General features: G+C 42.9%; 1 pseudogene; it reads left to right on the top strand.

Moving 5' to 3' along the window:
- Positions 1-1,791: 1,791 nt before the first annotated feature.
- On the top strand, positions 1,792-4,704 carry LOC110503377 (annotated as a pseudogene).
- The last annotated feature ends 12,100 nt before the right edge of the window (positions 4,705-16,804 follow it).

Raw genomic sequence — 16,804 nt, 5'->3', positions numbered from 1 at the left:
ACAGTCATTGAATAAAGAATGGTACCAACACATCCTCCGAGAGCAACTTCCCCCAACCATCCAGGAACAGTTTGGTGACTAACAATGCCCTTTCCAGCATGATGGAGCACCTTGCCATAAGGCAAACGTGATAACTAAGTGGCTCGGGGAACAGAACATCGATATTTTGGGTCCATGGCCTGGAAACTCCCCAGACCTTAATCCCATTGAGAACTTGTGGTCAATCCTCAAGAGGCGGGTGGACAAACAACAACCCACAAATTCTGACAAACTCAAAGCATTTATTATGCAATAATGGGCTGCCATCAGTCAGGATGTGGCCCAGAAGTTAATTGACAGCATGCCAGGGCGGATTGCAGAGGTCTTGAAAAAGAAGGGTCAACACTGCAGATATTGACTCTGCTTCAACTTCATGTAATTGTCAATAAAAACCTTTGTAATTATACTTCAGTATTCCATAGTAACATCTGACAAAAATATCTAAAGACACTGAAGCAGCAAACTTTGTGGAAATTAATATTTGTGTCATTCTCAAAACTTCTGGCCACAACTGTACAGTCAGGAACGTCTAAGGCCAGAGACGGCACGGTGGCCAAGAAGCTATGGGAAGTCAGTGAGAGTCTGTGTGGACTAGTGAAAACCTACCCCTATGACCCCTTTGTGTGCAAAATGATTTTTGACATTTGAGTTGACTTACCCTTTAAATCAACCAACAGTGTCAGGTATTCTAAAAGTGCTTACTCATGTGTGATTCGTATCTAGGATTGATCTTGTGCATTAACTTCTAAGCTCTTAGGCCTACCCCACGTGACTTAGGGTGTTCCACTCTGCCCTAGTAGATATCATATCTGGAACATAATGAAAGGACCCACCCAAAACGGTGGATGTTGGAATGAAGAAGCATAGGCTTACTGGGCAATTCAAGACTGAAGGGAATAAAGTACATGTTGCTCAATGAAGCTGTTGTGTATTCATTGGTGGTTGTATAATAACTGTGCCAGCACCTAACAGCGCATCCATTCACATTTCAGATCATGTATTCTCATTCCTCACCCAGCTCTCTACATGCGTAGCAATTGAGCCTTGGGAACAGCATTTATAGATCATGTGGATATAGCAGAGGAGCTGATGCTGTTTGTTGCCTTGATCATATGGATTGGAATAAAAAAAAACTGGTGAAGAGTACTGAAATATCCTACTTTAGAAGTAAAATTACTGGTGTAAAAAGTACTCAGAGTAAAAGTAATTGAGTTACTTTTAAAATATAAAAATTGACCTTGATAATTAGCTAAGATTACCTGAACGTTAACACACGATATTTTCCATGCATTAAATTGAAAAGGGAAGAGGGAATGGATGTACAGTAGTAACTAAGTACATTTATGTTATGATTTATAACAAAGTACTGAAATATCCTACTCGAGTAGAAGTACTGTTACTTTAATTACATTTTCTGTAAAATGACTGATTTAAAAACACTCAACCTACAAGTACTCGGATAAACGACTGAGTTAGTATAGAGAGGAGTTGGAATTAGTTACTTTACACCTCTGCAAAAAAAACATAGGCTAGCAAAATATGTAATGATGCCTGAGTCGTTTGTGATTGGGAATATTTCATTATTCAGAGTGATTCACTTGAATGAAGTAGAACGCCTAAAGAGGAAATAAACTACTACACTACCCACAAATGATTTTGATTAGAATGTATACCCTCAATATGGAGCCGATTTTTATGCAGATTACAAATACGACATCTGGTGGAATACTTCCGTACAGCAACTATAAATTAAACCCGGAAACGCTTGGTGTAATAAAACAAAAACGGCGCATGCTGCAGCAAGTTAGTCTGCTGAACTTTGCTAGCTTGCAAACGACATTACCTTACCAAATTTAGAAACAATGCTCGGTACTGTAATAATGTGTTAAATTTGCGTTGTATTTGATACTTTATTAGAACGTGTTCAGCGAGTGAAGATGCTGCTGTGTGACACTGAAAGGGAAGACTGCTTTTGTAACAGTTTAGTTAGGCAAATGTTGTTGCCTTGCTACGTGATGGGGACTGTTTTAGTGTGCTCACGTTTCAAGTGCGTTCATGCTGAAGACCTTTACATTCAAGTGTGTTTTGTTGTTCCCTAGTGAGCAACACTGGTATTGGAAAGGCTACTGCTTTGGATTTGGCCAAGAGAGGTGCCAGGGTCATCCCTGCCTGCCGCAGCAAACAGAAGGCAGAGGCTGCTGTCTATGATATCAGAAGGGTTAGAGGAGCCTTATAGATAAAATAAATAATGTAAATATAAGATTGTGGAGTTGGCATCTCAATACATACTGATTTGAGATTTGTTTAACCTGTCTGAAAATGTATGGTGTTTGAAATCCACAGTTTGATTCCTCCTCTGTTTTATAGGGAGCCATGGGAATGAGGTAGTGTTCATGCAGCTGCATCTGGGGAGTCTGAAGTCTGTTCGCTCCTTTGCTGAAACCTTCCTAAAGACTGAACCCAGATAGGGCCTGCTCATCAACAATGCAGGTGTGGCAGAGAGGGAATGTAAACATGAATTCCCAAAACATAAAACATACTTTCTCTATTAAATTAACCCTAATGAATCATGGATAAAATAATTCTCATTTGATGACAAATACTTGGCCATTATGTGTTGTCTAACTCCCTCTGATCTCACTGTGTGTCACCTTGTTTGCCTAGACACTTTTACCCCTACCTACATGAACATACTGTATTACCTCAACTCCCTCTTTCTTTTTTTAGCAAATATTTGTATTTTTAGCTTTTTTTTTTTACATTGTTGGTTATGGGCTCGTAAGTATTTCACGGTAAACTCTACACCTCTTGTATTTGACGTATGTGACCAATACGATTAGATTTGTTTTAGGAATGCTGGGGCCTGGCCATACTGAGGATGGGTTTGGCATGGCGTTCAGGGTCAACCACCTAGGTCACTTCCTGTTGACCTGCTTGCTGCTGGATCGGCTGAAGCAGTGTCAACGTGTCGGCTCACCTACACCGGCTAGGCTCTGTGGACTTTGTCCTCCTGGGTACACACAAGGATCTGGTGCCAGGCCAGTCTACCTGGCTTAACTTCAGGGCCTACTGCCACAGCAAGCTGTGCAATGTGGTCTTCAACCGGGTGCTGGCCAACCGCCTGGATGGGACAGCCTCCGCCCAGGTCAGTAGCCCTCCACCTACAGCCTCCGCCCAGGTCAGTAGCCCTCCACCTACAGCCTCCGCCCAGGTCAGTAGCCCTCCACCTACAGCCTCCGCCCAGGTCAGTAGCCCTCCACCTACAGCCTCCGCCCAGGTCAGTAGCCTGAGAGGGGAGCTCAGACCACCCTGCACTGTGGGCTTTAAGAGCATATTGAGCTGCTGAGTGGACGCTACTTATCTTCCTGTGCACTACAGGACGTCGGTGCCAAGGGGCGGGATGATGCTTTGGCCAGGAAGCTGTGGGAGGTGATTGAGAGGCTATCCGACCTGTCCTGAGAGACTGATTCTAGCCACGGCAAAGATTTTGGAATATACTGACAAGATATTGGACACTCCTCTCTAATGATGGGAATCAATGTCCGTGAAGGCAAACACAGGCGGGAGGAGGTGGGAGCAGGCTTCTCACTCTCTCACTCACATCATGCCTAGACCAATGCCTTGTTATCACCAAGGATGGCTTTTAAATGTATGATTTTTCCTTGAATATTGGAATTCATTCCTTTTACATTGTTATTAAATATTTGCGTTTATATTAGTTATGACCATTTCTTGATCTTAGTCAGCAATAACTTATACTTGCTGGCACATTGCTATTTATCTTTATGGAGTCAGTTAATAGACTAATAAACAAATTACTACAAAGTATGAGGCCAGGTGAGTAATATAATGTCCTCCTACACAACTGCTTTATATTTTATGTATGTATGGATGGCAGGAAGGAGTCATCGCTCTCGCTTCACCTATTCCTCTATGGCCATGGTCCTAGTGGCCTTTAATGACACATGAAGAAAGGGCTGTAGTGAAATCTGTTTATTTTTGTTTTAATGAGAATCATTTATACCGGTTTTGTGGCACAATGCCATGGAAAGGGATTGATGACTGAACTTTCCCACAGTTATCAGTCCAGCCATTCATTACATTCACTAGGACAGGGTAGCTACACTTAAATACTCACCATGAACTTGCAGAAACTGAAGGAACTGCAGTTATGGTATGTCATGACACAACTTGTGTTCAGCACAGGGTAAACAAAAGATGGGACCCAACCCAAGTAGTGGTCCTAAGGATAGATGTTCTTCAGAACTTACTAATAGTATAATAAACAAACCAGGTTTATGTATAGATCTCTGTTGAAATGCACGTGGTAAATCATTTACGGGCTGTTTAGTTTTCAATTTTTCATTGTGGTCAATGCGAAGATATATTACACATTTCAGTTCAGCATTGATAAACAAAAAAAATGCTACCAACCATTTTGTTGAATGGCTCACAAAGTTCTGTTTTTGCTTCTGAATGAAGTTATGCTACCAGTAAATGGATGTGTTGTACAATGTACAGGTGTGTTCATACCCCTGTGTGGCTGTCATGTTTTCCTTGTACACCAGGGGGCAGTAGCGCATCACCGGTCATGCCTTGTAACATGAGTTTGCCTCGTAAAAGGCATGAACTGTAATACACAATGTTATTAAATACTTGCATTTATATTCGTATCTAATGATCATTTCTTGATCTTAGTCAGCAATAACTCATAATGCTTTCTTTATGGAGACCGATAATATACATTTTAATAGACTTTGTTAAACAAATGACAAAGTTCGAGTATTGGGCCTGGTGAATAAAAGAACGTCCCCCTACACCACTGATTCAAATGTTATTTTTGCATGGTTAGAAGAAAGGGAGGAGTTATTTCTGTCGCTTTGCCTATTTCTCTATGGCCACAGTTCCCAGGGGCCTTTAACAACACGGAGTGAAAGCATGTAAAGTGAACAAAATGACTTTCCGATGAATGATGTGCCATTCTGAAGAATGTCCTACTACAGGTCCAATGGACTTACATGATGTGCTTATTATCTCACAATATTCAGGGAAGGAAAATTACAAGTAAAAAAAATAGGAGCACTACTTGGGTTCCATACAGAACAGATGTTCTTCGTGGTTACTCGTTAACCATGAAGAATCACTACAGACCCTGGCTCGATTCAAGGCTGTATCACAACCGTCCGTGATTGGGAGTCCCATAGAGAGGAGCACAATTGGCCCAGCGTTGTCGGGGTAGGCCATCATTGTAAATAAGAATTTGTTTTAACTCCCCTGCCAAGTTAAATAAAGGTTAAATAAAATAAATACAAATTCCTTCTCCATCAATCTTTACAGTTGGCAATATGCATTGGGGCAAATAGCGTTCTCCTGGTCCGCCAAACCCAGATTAGTCCGTCGGACTGCCAGATGGTGAAGTGTGATTCATCACTCCAGAGAACGCGTTTCCACTGCTCCAGAGTTCAATGGCGGTGAGCTATACACCACTACAGCCGACGCTTAGTATTGCGCATTGTGATTTTAGACTTGTACAGTTGAAGTCGAAAGTTTACGTACACTTAGGTTGGAGTCATTAAAACTCGTTTTTCAACCACTCTACAAATTTCTTGTTAACAAACTATAGTTTTGGCAAATCGGTTGGGACATCTACTTTGTGCATGACACAAGTCATTTCTCTCAACAATTGTTTACAGACAGATTATTTCACTTATCATTCACTGTATCACAAGTCCAGTGGGTCAGAAGTTTACATACCCAAAGTTGACTGTGCCATTCAACAGCTTGGAAAATTCCAGAAAATGATGTCGCTCAGCAAGGAAGAAGCCATTGCTCCAAAACCGCCATAAAAAGCCAGACTATGGTTGGGGACAAAGATCGTACTTTTTGAAGAAATGTCCTCTGGTCTGATGAAACAAAAATAGAACTGTTTGGCCATAATGACCATCGTTATGTTTGGAGGAAAAAGGGGGAGGCTTGCAAGCCGAAGAACACCATCCCATCCATGAAGCACGGGGGTGGCAGCATCATGTTGTGGGGGTGCTTTGCTGCAGGAGGGACTGGTGCACTTCACAAAATAATTGGTTTGAGGACAGGTGATTGTGGAGGCCTGAGGCAGCACTCCATCACTCTCCTTCTTGATCAAATAGTCCGCACACAGCCTGGAGGTGCGTTGAGTCAGTTTCCTGTTAAAATACAAATGATAGTCCCACTAAGCGCAAACCAGATGGGATGGCATATGACTCCAGCTTCGCCTCTCCCGAGCCCATTTGGGGAGTTGCAGTGATGAGACAAGATCAAAATTGTGGAGTTTTTGTCACACAACACTATGCCACTGATGTCTCAAGTTTTGAGGGAGCGGGCAGTTGGCATGCTGCCTGCAAGAATGTCCACTAGAGTTGTTGCCAGAGAATTGAATGTTAATTTCTTTACCTTAAGCTGCGTCCTACATCGTTTTCGAGAATATGGCAGTTTGTCCAACCGGCCTCACAACCACAGTCCACGTGTAGCCACGCCAGCCCAGGACCTTCATATCCAGCTTCTTCACCTGCGGGATCATCTGAGACCAGCCCCCCAGACAGCTGATAAAACTGAGAAGTATTTCAGTCTGTAATAAAGCCTTTTTGTGGGGAAAGTCTCCTTTTGATTGGCTGGGCCTGGCTCCCCTGTGGAATCTGTGAAATCCATAGATTAGACCCCATTGAATTTATTTCAATTGACTATTTTCGATACATCAAATCAAATTTATTTATATAGCCCTTCGTACAACAGCTGATATCTCAAAGTGCTGTACAGAAACCCAGCCTAAAACCCCAAACAGCAAGCAATGCAGATGTAGAAGCACGGTACATTAACTGTAACTTAGTAAAATCGTTTAAATTGTTGCGTTGTATATTTTTGTTCAGTGTGTGTGTGTGTGTGTGTGTGTGTGTGTGTGTGTGTGTGGTTCAATGTACAGGTGTGGTTCAATGTACAAGTTGGTGTTCATGCCCCTGTGTGTTCCCTTGTTTTCCTTGTACACCAGGGGGCAGTAGCATATCACTGCTCTTGTAGAAACTGCAATTTACCATGCTGTTCCTTCCTTGCAATTGTTGCTTGGAGCAAGGTTGTCGAGGACCTTAACCTATGGATTATTTTCATTATGAACACTGATTATTAACACTGGTACACTTGAAAGCGAGGTCAGTTTTGTACGTTAAGAGCTTCACTCATGTAATTACTCAGGAGGACAGTCTCTGGTGCAGGCTTCTCCTTTCACCTCTGCTCTGTGTGGGGAGACATGCAACTACTATCGATTCCTCTCCCTTTCTCTTGCTTTCTCTCGCTCTCTCTGTCCTTTCTCGGGTGAATAGAGCATGGGACGACAGACAGTGGCACAGCGGATTGGAGGAGAGTGGTGAACTTCTTGTCCTGTTCTGTTCACCTCAGATACAATTGTTATCAAGCCCCTCTCTGCAGACGCTGTATTATATTACCTCAGTCCACAGAATAATTAATTAACACAACTAGGCAGTTCCTGAACACATTTCTCCTTTTTTAGGCCTCATTTCTAGTGATGTTGTGCTCTCAGCCCCATTCAGTGGCATTCTTTTTCAATTGCAATTACTTGAATCATGTAGGTGCCAGGCTGGAACAAACTCCTGCATACCCAGTAGCTCTCCAGGACTGGAGCTGGAGACCCCTGTTCTACACTCTGCTCTCCTCTAACAGAGTGGTCTGTCTGTAATATTGTTCCTTTTAGTCTCAGATCTGTAGCTAGTTGATAGGTATTCTATAGTTGAAAGGTATTCTATAGTTGAAAGGTATTCTATAGTTGATAGGTATTCTGTAGTTGATAGGTATTCTATAATTGATAGGTATTCTATAATTGATTGGTATTCTGTCACCCTCTCCCCTCCGTGGCTTGTGAAACGAGGCATTGATGACCTGCTCTGTTGTTGCTGTTTACTTTGGACATACTCCCAAGCAGAGGCCAGGCGGCAGTACAGTACTTAGTGACTGGATTAGCTAGCTATCAATTAACTTAGAGGGCCCTGATTGATTTAGATACTACAGGTCTGATTTACTGAGTGCATCTGTGATTTTCAGAAGGCAATAGAACATTTACAAAATGCCAAAGGTGGAGAACATCCTACCGTTTGGTGCAAAAACAAAAATAGTGTTCTCTCTCTTGCTCTTCTCTTTTGAAAATAACTGGTGGAAACCATGCACAGGGTGCTCTGCAAATCTATCTTTGTGTTTGTAGAAGGTACTGTTATATCTGGGGAGTGGTGGATGCATAGTGTGGTGTGTTCTATGGCAGAGCATTCAGGACAAAAGGAAGGAGGAGGATGAGGAAGAGTAGCGGATGACCCCTGGACCTCTGAACCGTGGCAGCCACATCACTCTGGATGTCCGCCGTGGCAACGCAGAGCAGCGGTTTCCTCTGCAACTGCAGGGACCATTTGGAAGTAACAGGAGACATACATGCGTGCTACTGTCTGATTGGATGAGTTTCTCAGATCTAGCATGGATGAATAGCTTATGCTGAGTTAATGTGTTACTCTGGTTGTTGTTCTGCTGCAATGCTTTATATTTTGCACACCTCAGTACCTAGACGTCCAGTTCTGTATGTTCTTTATGTTAAGGTTCCTTATTGCCATGTCAGGGACTCTCCTGGTTGATTTGAAGTATTTATTAGACCCAACTGAACCTATTGAACCCTTATTGTTAGCCTTCTCTGGGCACTATGCAAACTATAACATGTATAGAGAGAGTACAATATTGGTTTGTTTGAGTATGTAACATTTTGTGTGTGCATGTCTGGTTTATCCATGTTTTTAAGCTTTTTGAGTTATTTTTTTGACTTGTGTGATCGAGGGAGAGATGTTGTGCTGAAGTATTACAGGGAGTGTATGGTACTGGGAACAGGTGGTGTGGACTTGGCACTGCTAGTAACTGTCAGGTAGAAGAGTAGATCTGGGGATGGTGCTGGGCCTCCGTTGGTGGATTGAAGCAACACAGGGGATTGTGGGTGTGTGGCAACAAAAGAGTGGTGTTGGTTTATTCAAATTTAGACCTCTTTTCCTCAGGCAATGTGTATCCCATCTCTCTCTCTCTCTCTCGCGCGCACACACACACACACACACACACACACACACACACAGCCTTTATCAGTAACAATGGAAGTCGATAAATAGAATCATCCTCTGGGTCTCGTTATTTCCTCCAGTGCAATTAACGTCCCCATCTGCTAATCTGTGATTAACGATGTTTACAAATATGCTGCGACGTGCTGGAAAGTGTCAGAATCGCTGCTCACAGTCACACCTTCCTCTGTCACACATACCCCACTCCACCCCAACATTCTCTGAGGAGGCATACAACTACACACAGCATCATCTCCCCACTGAGAGTCTCTATTGTCCAAACACCAATGGTGCCAAATAAAGTAGGGACTCCTTTGATTAGTAATTGAAATGGAGACAGAAATGGGTAAAGTAGGACATAAGCAGTAATACGAATGGAGATCACGGAGGTCTGATTCTTTGTGAGGATGTAAAAAAAAAAAGGTCAAGTTGGCTTCACACCAAGATCCCTAAAATGTTTTCAATAGTCGCCAGTGTTTTGAGATTGTACTGTAGCTAGACTTGATCAGAGTTTGGATCTGCCATATGTTCAAAAGGTTTCCCTGTTCTGTTCAGTTTGTAATTAGGGTAGCTGTTACCTACTGTGTCTGGAAAGCAACAAGAAACAGACGTGGCGAGAAGAAATGTTGATTTCATAAAAGCTTCATAAACATACATTCAATCACACCACTTAGGTAAATGAACACATTTTCCAGTTTTTGCAATTTGCAGTAATCTAATGAGGTAAAATGTGGCTTGCTGCGTGGGACTGCCAAGGCGAACGCAGCCTACCAGGGAGGTTATTGCAGTGAAAGCTATCAATTAGGGAGAAACTATAGCATTTTGCAATTTGGTTACTAATTGGCAATTAGATACTCAAAAATAAGTGCATTGTCTTGTTTTCTTTATGTGATTTGCTATGAGCTATTGAGGGTATTTACTAAACGTGAACAGTCAAGGCCATTGCTGATTCTCCCACAATGTGTTCTATTGCCATTCAAATTGAAAAGGGAAAACTGGAGTCCCTGTTCCACACTGATGCTTCTCTATTTAGTTGGCTTGCTAAAGAAGAGCGGGAAGAGATACCTCAGTCATCAGGGCATACTATACATGATGGAGAACAGGATTAAGAAGCCGAATCCCCTTGTGTTGTGTGGAATCTCTAACATGGACACTAAAAGCTTTTGGATCGAACTGGGTTGAATTGTATAATGACACATTATATATACAAAAGTATGTGGACACCCTCTCAAATGAGTGGATTTGGCTACTTTAGGTGTATAAAACACAGCCATGCAATCTCCATAGACAAACATTGGCAGTAGAATGGCCTTACTGAAGAACTGTGACTTTCAACGTGGCACCGTAATAGGATGCCAACTTTCCAACAAGTCAGTTTGTCAATTTCTGCCCTGCATCCCCCTTGGCATTTTTCCAATTTTGTTGCCTTACAACCTGGAATTAAAATAGATTTTTGGGAGGTATCATTGATTTACACAACATGCCTACCACTTTGAAGATGCAAAATATTTTTTATTGTGAAAAAAATATATACTTGATCGTGCATAACTATTCACCCCTCAAGTCAATACTTTGTCGAGCCACCTTTTGCAGATATTACAGCTGCAAGTCTCTTGGGGTATGTCTCTGTAAGCTTGGCACATCTAGTCACTGAGATTTTTTCCCATTCTTCAAGGCAAAACTGCTCCAGCTCCTTCAAGTTGGATGGGTTCCGCTGGTGTACAGCAATCTTTAAGTCATACCACAGCTTTTCAATTGGATTGAGGTTTGGGCTTTGACTAGACCATTCCAAACCATTTAAATGTTTCCCCTTAAACCACTCGAGTATTGCTTTATCAGTATGCTTAGGGTCATTGTCCTGCTGGAAGGTGAACCTCCGTTCCAGTCTCAAATCTCTGGAAAGCTGAAACAGGTTTCCTTCAAGAATTTCCCTGTATTTAGCGCCATCCATCATTCCTTCAATTCTGACCAGTTTCCCAGTCCCTGCCGATGGAAAAACATCCCCACAGCATGATGCTGCCACCACCAATGCTTCACTGTGTGGAGGATGTTCTCGGGGTGATGAAAGGTGTTGGGTTTGTGTAAGACATAGCGTTTTCCTTGATGACTAAAAAGCAACATTTTAGTCTCATTTGACCAGAGTACCTTCTTCCATATGTTTGGTGAGTCTCTCACATGCCTTTTGGTGAACACCAAACAAGCTTGCTTATTATTTTCTTTAAGCAATGGCTTTTTTATGGAAACTCTTCCGTAAAACCCAGCTCTGTGGAGTGTACGGCTTAAAGTGGTCCTATGGACAGATACTCCAATCTCTGCTGTGGAGCTTTGCAGCTCCTTCAGGGTTATCTTTGGTCTCTTTGTTGCCTCTCTGATTAATGCCCTCCTTGCCTGGTCCGTGAGTTTTGGTGGGCGGCCCTCTCTTGGCAGGTTTATTGTGGTGCCATTTTTTGCTCCGTGGGATGTTCAAAGTTTGATTTTTTTTTTATAACCCAACCCTGATCTGTGCTTCTTCACAACTCTGTCCCTGACCTGTTTGGAGAGCTCCTTGGTCTTCATGGTGCCGCTTGCTTGGTGGTGCCCCTTGTTTAGTGGTGTTGCAGACTCGGGGGCCTTTCAGAACAGGTGTATACAGTGCCTTGCGAAAGTATTCGGCCCCCTTGAACTTTGCAACCTTTTGCCACATTTCAGGCTTCAAACATAAAGATATAAAACTGTATTTTTTTGTGAAGAATCAACAACAAGTGGAACACAATCATGAAGTGGAACGACATTTATTGGATATTTAAAACTTTTTTAACAAATCAAAAACTGAAAAATTGGGCGTGCAAAATTATTCAGCCCCCTTAAGTTAATACTTTGTAGCGCGGCCTTTTGCTGCGATTACAGCTGTAAGTCGCTTGGGGTATGTCTCTATCAGTTTTGCACATCGAGAGACTGACATTTTTTCCCATTCCTCCTTGCAAAACAGCTCAAGCTCAGTGAGGTTGGATGGAGAGCATTTGTGAACAGCAGTTTTCAGTTCTTTCCACAGATTCTCGATTGGATTCAGGTCTGGACTTTGACTTGGCCATTCTAACACCTGGATATGTTTATTTTTGAACCATTCCATTGTAGATTTTGCTTTATGTTTTGGATCATTGTCTTGTTGGAAGACAAATCTCCGTCCCAGTCTCAGGTCTTTTGCAGACTCCATCAGGTTTTCTTCCAGAATTGTCCTGTATTTGGCTCCATCCATCTTCCCATCAATTTTAACCATCTTTCCTGTCCCTGCTGAAGAAAAGCAGGCCCAAACCATGATGCTGCCACCACCATGTTTGACAGTGGGGATGGTGTGTTCAGGGTGATGAGCTGTGTTGCTTTTACGCCAAACATAACGTTTTGCATTGTTGCCAAAAAGTTCAATTTTGGTTTCATCTGACCAGAGCACCTTCTTCCACATGTTTGGTGTGTCTCCCAGGTGGCTTGTGGCAAACTTTAAACGACACTTTTTTATGGATATCTTTAAGAAATGGCTTTCTTCTTGCCACTCTTCCATAAAGGCCAGATTTGTGCAATAGACTGATTGTTGTCCTATGGACAGAGTCTCCCACCTCAGCTGTAGATCTCTGCAGTTCATCCAGAGTGATCATGGGCCTCTTGGCTGCATCTCTGATCAGTCTTCTCTTTGTATGAGCTGAAAGTTTAGAGGGACGGCCAGGTCTTGGTAGATTTGCAGTGGTCTGATACTCCTTCCATTTCAATATTATCGCTTGCACAGTGCTCCTTGGGATGTTTAAAGCTTGGGAAATCTTTTTGTATCCAAATCCGGCATTAAACTTCTTCACAACAGTATCTCGGACCTGCCTGGTGTGTTCCTTGTTCTTCATGATGCTCTCTGCGCTTTTAACGGACCTCTGAGACTATCACAGTGCAGGTGCATTTATACAGAGACTTGATTACACACAGGTGGATGGTATTTATCATCATTAGTCATTTAGGTCAACATTGGATCATTCAGAGATCCTCACTGAACTTCTGGAGAGAGTTTGCTGCACTGAAAGTAAAGGGTATGAATAATTTTGCACGCCCAATTTTTCAGTTTTTGATTTGTTAAAAAAGTTTGAAATATCCAATAAATGTCGTTCCACTTCATGATTGTGTCCCACTTGTTGTTGATTCTTCACAAAAATACAGTTTTATATCTTTATGTTTGAAGCCTGAAATGTGGCAAAAGGTCGCAAAGTTCAAGGGGGCCGAATACTTTTGCAAGGCACTGTATATGCTGAGATCATGTGACAGATCATGTGACACTTAGATTGCACACAGGTGGACTTTATTATCTAATTATGTGACTGCTGAAGGTAATTGGTTGCACCAGATCTTATTTAGGGGCTTCATAGCAAAGGGGGTGAATACATACGTATGCACGCACCACGTTTCAATTTTTATATATTTTTTGAAACAAGTAATATTTTTAATTTCACTTCACCAACTTGGACTATTTTGTGTAAGTCCATTACATGAAATCCAAATAAAAATCCATTTAAATTACACGGTGTAATGCAAAAAAATTGGAAAAATGCCAAGGGGGATGAATACTTTAGCAAGGCACTGTAAGTGCTGTTATTGTGAAGTAGAAAGGTATAGGAGCAACAACGGCTCAGCCGTGAAGTGGTAGGCCACACAACTGCCTCTAAAAGCAACATCAGAACAAGAACTGTTCATTGGCAGTTCCATTGGACTCTGGAGTGATGAATCACACTTCACCATCTGGCAGTCCGACGGACAAATTTGGGTTTGGCGGATGCCAGGAGAACGCTACTTGTCTTAATGCATAGTGCCAACTGTAAAGTTAGGTGGAAGAGGAATAATAGTCTGGGGCTGTTTGTAATGGTTTTGGCTAGTTCCCTAAGTTCCAGTGAAGGGAAATCTTAATGCTAAAGCATACAATGAATGATATTTTAGACGATTCTGTCCTTCACTTTGGGGAAGGCCCTTTCCTGTTTCAGCATTACAATGCCCCCGTGCACAAAGTGAGGTCCATACAGAAGTGGTTTGTTAAGATTGGTGTGGAAGAACTTGACTGGCCTGCACAGAGCCCTATGATCCCAACTTCGGCCAGAGTAGAAGTTGACCTCTTGCCCTGGACGAAAGCCACACTGTGTTGAATATCTGTTTGTGTTCGTCTAAAAGCACAGCCTACATTGCTAGAAGGGTTTTCTTTTCTTCCCCGAAGTTGTTTTATTTTGGTGAAAAGGTTAAATATGAACAGACAGACTTGAGATACTTTTCCTCCGAGTCCTTTATGCACCAACACCATTTATATGTTTACTGTTCAGTAGTGTTGTTTTGTGAAAGGGTCCACTTAAGTAGTTTGTACAGACTGAAAGTCTACTGAAAGACAATGAAAGAATTTCAATTACGCGACGTAAACAACTTCGACTGGAGTGGTGGGAGTGAACGGGCCTTTTTTGACACCTCAAGGCTGCTGTTTTTGTGTGTATTTCATTGGAAATTGATAGAGAAATTCCGAAGGAAACATCGGTATCGATCAGGCCATAATTGCACCTCTCTCTAGCTCGCTGAAGAAAAGCCTCCATCCTGGCAGGCCAGCGCAGATCAAAGCCAACCGTCATCTGTGCAATTAACATCGAGCTGTGTTCACAATGCACCAAATGAACGTCTCAGCAGCAGCCGCTTGTGTGTGTTTACCGCAGCAGCGCAGGAATCTGGGATATCTCAGTAACGTTGTTTTGTTTGCAGAAGGTCATTGCTATTTATGTTATTTACTCGCTTCACTTTTGTGAAAAAGAGGGTCGCAGTTAGGTGGGATGGCGATATGCAGAAAGATGTCTAAAAACCACACAACCTCCAAACAAGACTTTAAGCATTAGCTGAGTGTTGCCTTGAAAACACATCCCGACAGCACAAGGTTTCTCAGGGGGTGCTCAGACATTTAATTACCGACAACGGTTAACTAACTCTCCTTGGCTCGGAGAGACTGAGACAGCCAGGCCCGCCAAGGCAAACGTTTACCAACAGCTGTGTGGAGCACTCAAATGTAGAAATAAATCAATAGAAACGGTCCCTCTTCGGAAAACACACAATAAGGAATGTCTCTTAAACTTCCCATGCTTCTCTTAGTTCCCCTTTAATTCACAGCTAATTGGCTATAATTGCTGCAGCTGCTGTGGTCTCACTGGCTGGATCGCCACGCCGCTGCTGCCCCTCAGTTTATCCACAAGTGCTTTTCTATGGAGATTCATTCACCGGCGGCACACTGCTATGCCTGTCTCTTACATTTTTCAAGCCTATCTCGTTAGGGGGAACGTCCTCGACCATATGTGGCTGGGCGAAGGGTGGAAGGGAGTTGAGAGGGGGACTGCAGCTGAGTGGCCTGACATCCATCATGCCTGTTTGCGGGTCTGGAGTGCCCCTCAGGTGGGGTTTTGTAAATCTGATTAACTGTGAGGCCTGTTTACAGAAACAACTATATAGGAGTGGCATCAGACCGGCTACCACAGCAGCTGATCCACTGAGTCTATGCCCACTCTCACCTGCTGCCCCAGAGACACAGCAATGCTCTTCATGTCTTATTGGAAAAAACATCTGGTTTATCCCTGAAATGAAAGATCAGGTGGTTTTAAATTATTCGATCTGCATTCTTTCTGTCTTAATTAAAGTGTTTGTGTGTGAGAGAGATAGCGAGAGGACATGGCAGAGTTTGTGTCTACGCTCATGTCCAATACTATACTTCTGTCTGTCTGTTGGGCTATACTCAACAAGTGAAGGGGGAGGGTAGAGCCTCCCTCTCACACCAACCCTGTGCTGCTGGCTGCTGGGAAGGGAACAGGCAGCAGACAGGACAGAGTGATCAGTATCGGTCACTGGCTATTGATCGGGTCCTTATTGATTAGGATGGGCAGTGGGGGGCCCAGTAGGGGCCTGGGGAAGGGAAGTTTGCTTATCCTCGTCCCTGCAATTGTTTAGGGTCACTCACAAATTCAATTGCCTATCAGGGACCGATCATCGGAACAAACGTCTGCTGTCGATACGTGGGCCGTGCCTTGTGGCAGCTGTCACTCAAAATTACCCCTGCTTTGAGAGTGGGACTGAAGCATGGGGGCTTGGTCAGTAGGCCAGGCCAGAGGCCAGGGTGGGGGTTAGGGGGAACATACTCTGGCTGTATAGTATGGACCCTGCCAGGCAGCCTTTCTCCTGGACCCAACTCCAGAAAAAGGCCAGAAGTGCTGATCCGGTCAAATCTGTTTTGAACATGCAGGCTATAGCAGTGTGCAGACTTGAAAACATGAAGGGGTCAAACGTCTTGCTTGTAAACTAAGAGATTTTGATTTTGTTTGGTTGAAGCACAAGTTGTACAATAATATCAGCGGTGACTTCCCTGAGCTGTAGCATAACATCTCCTGGGTCCAAACAGGGCAGGTAATCACACGTAGTTACAGCGTTTAAAACCCCCACCAGATTGACCTCTCAACTCGTCATGCACCTCTTTCTCCACCAAACCTCCTACATGTAATATCACTCTGTACATCACTGACCTTCAGCTTTTTTTTTTATTCTGTGAATGTCAGAATGGGAAAAATAGAGTTTTGTATTGTAAACTGCACAAGTATCTAGTAAGGACTCAGCAATATAAAGCC

The sequence above is a fragment of the Oncorhynchus mykiss genome, chromosome 24, assembly GCF_013265735.2.
Source record: "Oncorhynchus mykiss isolate Arlee chromosome 24, USDA_OmykA_1.1, whole genome shotgun sequence".
NCBI classification, from domain to species: Eukaryota; Metazoa; Chordata; class Actinopteri; order Salmoniformes; family Salmonidae; genus Oncorhynchus; species Oncorhynchus mykiss.
The sequence above is the reverse complement of the archived record's forward strand: the minus strand, read 5'-3'. Positions and strand labels throughout refer to the sequence as shown.